The following is a 9,054-nucleotide window of genomic DNA, read 5'->3' on the forward strand; positions in this document are numbered from 1 at the left end:
AGTACTACATGGACTCTTGGATCAGTCTTGCCCTCGGCGATTTGGAATAAGTTCGAAGGGTAAGATAATGAAGGCCTATTCCGGCCAGAGGTACACCCGAGAAGAAAGGTATGGCGTACGGAGGATGTATTCTGCCTGTTAATACCCGCAGACAGAAGAGACACTGAGCACGTGCCTATTCACTCTGCTAATACTCGCAGACAGACAAACGTGAGGCACTGATCGAGCACCGTGCCTATTATATCTACTAATGCCCGCAGACAGAACAGTATAGGCACTGAGCACCGTGCCTAATCAATCTGCTGATACCAACAGACAGAGGAACACCGCGGACAAAAACCAGGTACTGAGGACCTCGAAAAAACCGCAAACAGGCAAGCTTGATGTACTGGCGACCTTTTTGTCCTCCCACAGAACAACCACAGACAGGCAACCAACCACAGACAGGCAAACTTGAGATACTGGCGATCTTTTGTCCTGGAACAACCACAGACAGGCAAGCCTGAGGCACTGGCAACCTTTTGTCCTGGAACAACCACAGACAGGCAACCTTGAGATACTGGCGACCGTTTGTCCTGGAACAACCACAGACAGGCAAGCTTGAGGTACTGGCGACCTTTTGTCCTGGAACAACCACAGACAGGCAAGCTTGAGATACTGGCAATCTTTTGTCCTGGAACAACCACAGACAGGTCAGCTTGAGGTACTGGCGATTTTTTGTCCGGGAACAAACACAGACAGGCAAGCTTGAGGCACTGGCGACCTTTTGTCTTGGAACAACCACAGACAGATCAGCTTGAGGTACTGGCGATCTTTTGTCCTGGAACAACCACAGACAGACAAGCCTGAGGTACTGGCGACCTTTTGTCCTGGAACAACCACAGACAGGCAAGCTTGAGGTACTGGCGACCTTTAGTCCTGGAACCACCGAAGACAGGCAAGCCTGAGGCACTGGCAACCTTTTGTCCTGGAACAACCACAGACAGGCAACCTTGAGATACTGGCGACCGTTTGTCCTGGAACAACCACAGACAGGTCAGCTTGAGGTACTGGCGATCTTTTGTCCTGGAACAACCACAGACAGGTCAGGTTGAGATACTGGTAATATTTTTCCTGGAACAACCACAGACAGGTCAGCTTGAGGTACTGGCGATTTTTTGTCCTGGAACAAACACAGACAGGTCAGCTTGAGGTACTGGCGACCTTTTGTCTTGGAACAACCACAGACAGATCAGCTTGAGGTACTGGCGACCTTTTGTCCTGGAACAACCACAGCTATAAAGGTCAGCTTGAGGTACTGGCGACCTTTAGTCCTGGAACCACCGAAGACAGGCAAGCCTGAGGCACTGACGACCTTTTGGCCTGGAACAACCACAGACAGGCAACCTTGAGATACTGGCGATTTTTTGTCCTGGAACAACCACAGACAGGCAAGCTTGAGATACTGGCGATCTTTTGTCCTGGAACAACCACAGACAGGCAAGCTTGAGATACTGGCAATCCTTTGTCCTGGAACAACCACAGACAGGTCAGCTTGAGGTACTGGCGATTTTTTGTCCGGGAACAAACACAGACAGGCAAGCTTGAGGCACTGGCGACCTTTTGTCTTGGAACAACCACAGACAGGCAAGCTTGAGGTACTGGCGACCTTTTGTCCTGGAACAACCACAGACAGGCAAGCCTGAGGTACTGGCGACCTTTTGTCCTGGAACAACCACAGACAGGCAAGCTTGAGGTACTGGCGACCTTTTGTCCTGGAACAACCACAGACAGGCAAGCTTGAGGTACTGGCGACCTTTTGTCCTGGAACAACCACAGACAGGTCAGGTTGAGATACTGGTAATATTTTTTCCTGGAACAACCACAGACAGGTCAGCTTGAGGTACTGGCGATTTTTTGTCCTGGAACAAACACAGACAGGCAAGCTTGAGGTACTGGCGACCTTTTGTCTTGGAACAACCACAGACAGGTCAGCTTGAGGTACTGGCGATCTCTTGTCCTGGAACAACCACAGACAGACAAGCCTGAGGTACTGGCGACCTTTTGTCCTGGAACAACCACAGCTAGAAAGGTCAGCTTGAGGTACTGGCGACCTTTAGTCCTGGAACCACCGAAGACAGGCAAGCCTGAGGCACTGGCAACCTTTTGTCCTGGAACAACCGAAGACAAGCAAGCTTGAGATACTGGCGACCTATGTTGTCCTTGAACAACCACAGACAGGCAAGCTTGAGAGACATGTTGTCCTGGAACAACCACAGACAGGTCAGCTTGAGATACTGGCGACCTATGTTGTCCTGGAACAACTGCAGACAGAAAAGCATGAACAACTGCAGACAGGCACCCATTTGAGATACTGGTGACCTATGTTGTCCTGGAACAACCACAGACAGGTCAGCTTGAGATACTGGTCCTGAACAACCACAGACAGAACAACCACAGACAGGCGACCTATGTGTTGTGGTGACCTGTTGTCCTGGAACAACTGCAGACAGAAAAGCATGAGCTACTGAAGACCCATTCGAACCGGGAATGCACTGGACATGAGACATATCTGCTTTCCCAAGTACGAATTGAGCCTACTAAGGAATACGCAACTGCAGACAAAAAAGCTTGTGTCCTGGAACAACCACAGACAGGCAGTTTTGAGATACTGGTGACCTATGTTGTCCTGGAACAACCACAGACAGGTCAGCTGGAGATACTGGTGACCTATGTTGTCCTGGAACAACTGCAGACAGAAAAGCATGAGCTACCGAAGACCCATTCGAACCGGGAATGCACTGGACATGAGACATATCTGCTTCCCCAAGTACGAATTGAGCCTACTAAGGAATACGCATCTTTTATGAAAAAGTGTAACTGTGTTTTTAAAGGTCAGATGTTAGTTAAGCCCGGCCTCCATTATCAAATCGAAATAACGACTGCGCAGGCTTTGATCAGCACGCAGAGGCCGGCGTTTGATGAATGAAGTCAGGAATTGACCCTGACAGGTGTGGCGATGGCTTCTGAGAGATGAGCTAAAAACTCAACAATGAAATTCACCAGGTTTTGGCTTCTGTTGCTGCATGGGAAGATGTGAGACCGGCTGTCGCCGATGTTATGAGAACCGCTCAAGGTTGCTCCTGCAATGGCATACTATTATAGGTTCTTATGATGTCGCTATGTGGAAATGAAGAATGTTTTTGAATATGTTTGGCAGAAATTCAAATTAAATGACACAAGGGCAAAGCAAACGTGGCTACATCGATAACTATGTATTCCAAAAGAACTTGTGTTTTACATTTTTAAATGAGGGGAGAATGGCTTGCAACGGAAATTGAGTAGGTTGTTTGCTGCTCACATGAATGAGTGAGAGTGAGTGAGTGTGTTTTTGCAATATTCCAGCAATATGACGGCTGGGGACACCAAAACATGGGCTTCACACATTGCACCCATATGGGTAATCGAATCCTGGTTTTTGGCGTGACGAACGTAAGCTTTAACCACAACTACCAAACCGGCCCCAGAGGGTGAGTGAGGTGGGTTTGAACGCCTTTTGGAACAATTTCCCAATAATCACAGGGTTTCAACTAAATGTGAAGTAAAAAGGGCAGATGATGCAGAGGTTTAGCACAAGCAATGTTATTGTGCTGAATTAAACACATGTTAAAGTCGAATCTGATTTCGACCCCACAATCATAGGTTTTTGGTGTGCCCAAGGGACATAACTCTGCAATCTGAGGCGCCGATACGACAGCGCACGGGGTGATACCTCTCCTTCGAGGCAGCATGCCCCCGTTCATTCAAGAGTACGGTGATACGTTGTAAACAACACAGCAGCTCCTTTACCGTCGAGTGGCGATTGGGCAGATAGTTGCCATAGAGACCAAGGTGTTAACAGGTCATCCTTGGAACGATCTCTTCCCTGAGCTGCACGAGGCACTCATCACAAAACAAGTCGTGATCTAGTGTCGAGTAATTGCTGTTGTACAAAGTATGTTTGCAAACATGCCGGGAGATAGACAACACGTGCACACACCAGGTGCTCCGAGGACTAACAGTGAGTTATGTATTTCCTGTAGTTTGTCGGTGTCTCGGTCCCATGCGCATCTCCAGACCGCACGGGTGTTATCAAAAATAGACATATTGATTGTTGAAATAAAAAACGATTATGTTTAATTATAGATCAATTATAATATGCTAATTAATATCACCATAAACCAAAAAATAGTTTAAATGATGACCATATAACGGGGCAACCAGTTGATTGGCAGATTGTTGTATTGAGGTTTGGGATCGTCAATTGTACTGATATGTTACGTGAAGCAGGCTTGTGCTTAATTGTTACATTTTAGGTTGATAAATACATGTATATTCTTGGACACGTTAGTGACGATTTTCAGTGTCCTGGCCTACCGTACGCAAGAAAAGGGAACAATATTTGTGGCGTATGTGAGTGAGTGAGTGAGTGAGTTTAGTTTTACGCCGCACTCAGCAATATTCCAGCTATATGGTAGCGGTCTGTCAATAATCGAGTCTGGACCAGACAATCCAGTGATCAACAGCATGAGCATCGATCTGCGCAATTGGGAACCGATGACATGTGTCAACCAAGTCAGCGAGCCTGACCACCCGATCCCGTTAGTCGCCTCTTACGACAAGCATAGTCGCCTTTTGTGGCAAGCATGGGTTGCTGAAGACCTATTCTACCCCGGATCTTCACGGGTCTGTGGCGTATGTATGTTTGTCAGTAAAACAGAGGCTTTTTTACCTCCACCACTCCCGAAAATCAAATGATTGCTTTCTGTAATATAAAGTGTTCTACAGCGTAAGAGTACATAAACTCACTGCATTGTTATTGAACTATAACAGTTATGCAACAGTGGCTGCATCAGTGTTGAGAGCTTGGAGATACAAAGCAAAACACACGCAGTTTCATACAGAGTCATCTCCCTTGTAAAATGTGCTTCCGATAAAATACAATTTTTATTAAAACAATTTTTTTATTATATTAACCGGCATGATATTTTTAATCAGACTGGCATGTGAGTCGGTATAGAAATATTTTGTTAATCTTGTGCGGGATTGTAATTTACAACCGTCTGACGTGGGTAAGCGCATGAAATACTGCAGAGATTGGGCAAGATTTACACTTTGTAATCAGTGTATATTAAATATTGCTTCAATTAGGTTTGATAGAAACATATAACTACATTTTAACTGAAAAGGAGCCCAAGTAATCTACGGACTGAACATCACGAAAATCCACACTTGCAATATTTAGGGCGTTTACCTTTCAGGTAGTCTGTCGTACAGACCCTGAAGCAAATATATCCAAGAAAGCCCACACAAGTCTAGAAAATGTGGCAAGTCTAGATTTCCTCAGCTACTGAAAATGAAGAAAGTCTCAGGGCTCCTTTTCATTATATATTTTTTTTTACTATGAACTTTTTTCAGTGAAATATGTTCATTTCAGAGACTAGTTGTTAGTCTACCTTTCAGGAACGCTGAGAGGTAGGGAAACAATGTAAAAATAGATAGTTTAGTTTTATGCTGCTTTTAGCAATATTTCAGTAACATCAGGGCGGGGGCACCGGTGGTAGCACAGTAAGTTTCAGGAACTAGGAGACAGACCTAGGATACAGGGGAGGGAGACATCTTTTCAGGAAGTAGACCGTCAGAACAGAGAACAGAACCAATCGGAGAGTTACGAGTTTTGTCCGGACTACAGGCAGGGACATGGGTGTCATCAAGTGGTCACAGATTGGTATTACTTAGAGCTTTCACACTTTTAGGCCCTTGGAGTAACTGTAGTATTGTTCAAAGCGGAGTTAACGCGCACGCACGCACGCACACATCACACGTGGGCGCGGAGTTAAGTGAGTGAGTGGGTTTCGGTTTGCGCCCCTTTTAGTAATATTCCAACGATATCACGGCAGGGGACATCAGACATGGGCTTCACACATGGTGCCCACGTGGGGAATCGAACCCGGGCCTTCAGCGTGACAAGCAAACGATCTAACCACTAGGCTACCCCACCGCCCCACATGCATGAAGCAAAGCCAGTTGGAACAGGATGTCTCTCTTGCTAAGATCCTGTATGAATTCTTTGATCCAGAGTTAGTGAGGTGAAATCTTCGTGCGGTGCTCATATGACGACGTCTTTGATAAGACTGAAGCTGGTTTTATAGTGCTAGCCCACTGTGTCATGCCGCAGTGAAGCAACTCGACACATTATACTGACTCATAGTTGACCAGTCCTTGTTGTAGATTAATGCCGAGCGCCAGGACCAACAAGTACCATAAACGTCTTTGGTAGACGCGGTAGTCGAACCTGCGACCTTCCGCCTAGAGTAGTAGTAGTAGTAGTAGTAGTAGACGTAGTAGCAGTGATAGTAGTAGTAGCAGTAGTAGTAGTAGTAGCAGTAGTAGTAGGAGGAGGAGTGAGTGAGTGAGTTTAGTTGTACGCCGCACTCAGCAATATTCCAGCTATATGGTGGCGGTCTGTAAATAATCGAGTCTGGACCAGACAATCCAGTGATCAACAGCATGTGCATCGATCTGCGGAATTGGGAACCAATGACATGTGTCAACCAAGTCAGCGAGCCTGATCACCCGATCCCGTTAGTCGCCTCTTACGACAATCATGGGTTACTGAAGATCAATTCTAACCCGGATCTTCACGGGTCGAGGAGGAGGAGGATCGAAGAGGAGGGTGAGTTCTAGATAGTAGTGGTAGTAGTAGCCACGGCACAATAAGCAGTAGTGTTAAACAAGAAGTAGAAGTAGCTGTGTAGTAGTAGTAGTGAGTGAGTGAGTTTAGTTTTACACCGCCTCTAGCAATATTCCAGCAATATCACGGCGGCGGACACCAGAAATGGGCTTCACACATTGTACCTATGTAGGTAATCGAACCCGGGTCTTCGGCGTGACGAGAGAACGCTTTAACTACTGTGCTACCCAACCGCCCTAGTGAGGTGAGGTGAAATTGGGTTTAACGTCGTGCTTGAGATTATTTCGCTCAAATGACGACGTGCATGCATGTGTATGGGTATGTGCGGCTGCTTGGGTTATCTCCCAATTGACAGACACCCATTTGACAGACGCCCAATTGACAGACACTGAACTAGAAGGTTAATTAGGGTAACACCTACGGGTATAATGGAACAGTCCACTGTGTAGTGAGTAGAGCAGGGTGAGCCTGAAACAGGTTCGTTACTGAGAAGTTTGATTGTGGGTAAATAATAAATGATTTCTTTTCTCAAAATTGATTTTACTATCAATTACTATCGAATATAAAACAGCTTTGTCACTGAGAGGTTTGATTGTGTTTATTGATAGAAAAGACCCCTCCCAATAATAGCATATGTACAACAGAAGTTAACTGAGAAAACGTTTTGTTGGAGAGATAAAGATATGTACATATTTGAAAACATTCTGATTTGCAGTAAATGATACACCTGCATTGCCATGTAAGATACGATTAATACCAATCAGTGTTCTAATTTTAACAATGCTTTCTAAAGATTGTAACAGTTTGTGTCTTTGAGTAGTATACAATAGACATTCAAGGAAGTAATGAAAAACATTCTCACACCCATGGCCACATTCACATGATGCGTCATATTTTAAATATTTATTCTAAATAAATCGTAATTAAGTGCACTCGTCATATATCTTAATATTGTGTGCAAAACATATAACTTCTTTATTCCATATGAATAATATTTAGATTCACATTTGTCTTTATTTGATTTATATGATACAACAGTGTCGCAATTTCTAACAGCTAAGCTAATGTTTTCAATATGATGATGCCGACTCCCGTTAGACTAGAAGCTTAAACCGAAATGTTTATGAAAATATACTGTTTTCATATTGCAGCAATAAAAATTCAAATTACTGTCTTTTCGTCCATCTTTCAAAATAAATAATATATCTTCAGTTTGTTCCTGTGTTTTTATTTGGACTATTCCATTATAATGTGTAGGTAACAGGTGGTAGATAATCTGTTCACTGAACCGTAAATGTTGTTGTTTAAAGGTGTCTGCGAACTGGCTGTCTGCGTAATGGGAGGACACCGCTGCTTGTACTAGCCCAGAGTGAAGCTGGTTTTATAGTGCTAGCCCACTGAGATACCATGTCGCAGTGAAGCATGAATACCCCACTCAGACACATTATACTGACTCCGAGCCGACCAGTCCTTGTTGTACCCATTAATGCCGAGCGCCAGGCAGGGACCAAGTACCATATTTTAACGTCTTTTGGTATGAACAGTCGGGGATCGAACCCGCGACCTTCCGCTCTCCGGGCGGACGCTCTAACCACTACACGACGAAGGCGGTCGCCCTAGTAGTAGTAGTAGTAGTAGTAGTAGTAGTAGTAGTAGTAGTAGTAGTAGTAGTAGTAGTAGTAGTAGTAGTAGTAGTAGTAGTAGTAGTAGCACCAGCAGTAGTAGTAGTAGTAGTGGCCAGGGCCCCGTTCCTCAAAGCGATCGTAGCGTACGACAGTCGTAAGTCTATGTTAAAGTATGGGAGTTACGATCACCTTAGCGCTACGATCGCTTTGAGGAACGGGGCCCTGATTGGCTACTAACAGTTCTACCGGTAGAGGGCGTGAGTCTTCACCACTGTCATCCAGATGACAAGCATCCAACACCCGACGGAGTACAAAGATTCTCTGAATATCATTAAACCCCTCGGTACACCGACCACGGAAGTTATGAACCTTCAATCTGTTGTCTTCGATGAGGCATTCCAGCTCGCTGATATTCCATGAGATGTGACAGAAGAAAACGCCCGTAATTCGATTGATCAATTAGTCGGTTTAACCCAACCGCGTGTCAATAGTCGGAAATGAAAAATTCCGGTACCATTAGGTGAAAACACACATTTTAGCAAAAACATCCCGAGAAATGGAATCGTCTTTGTGTAAACCGCTTCCTCCTCAATGATCACGTGTTTGTCTGTCTGTTTATTTCCAAACATTCACATCATTTCAACAAAAATCGATACATTATTTCAGAATATTGATATGCACTAGATTAGTCCTTCGCGGCTCCAGTTATTGAGCTCC

Source organism: Haliotis rubra, unplaced genomic scaffold, assembly GCF_003918875.1.
Source record: "Haliotis rubra isolate DU_JTF1 unplaced genomic scaffold, ASM391887v1 Scf640, whole genome shotgun sequence".
Taxonomy (NCBI): domain Eukaryota; kingdom Metazoa; phylum Mollusca; class Gastropoda; order Lepetellida; family Haliotidae; genus Haliotis; species Haliotis rubra.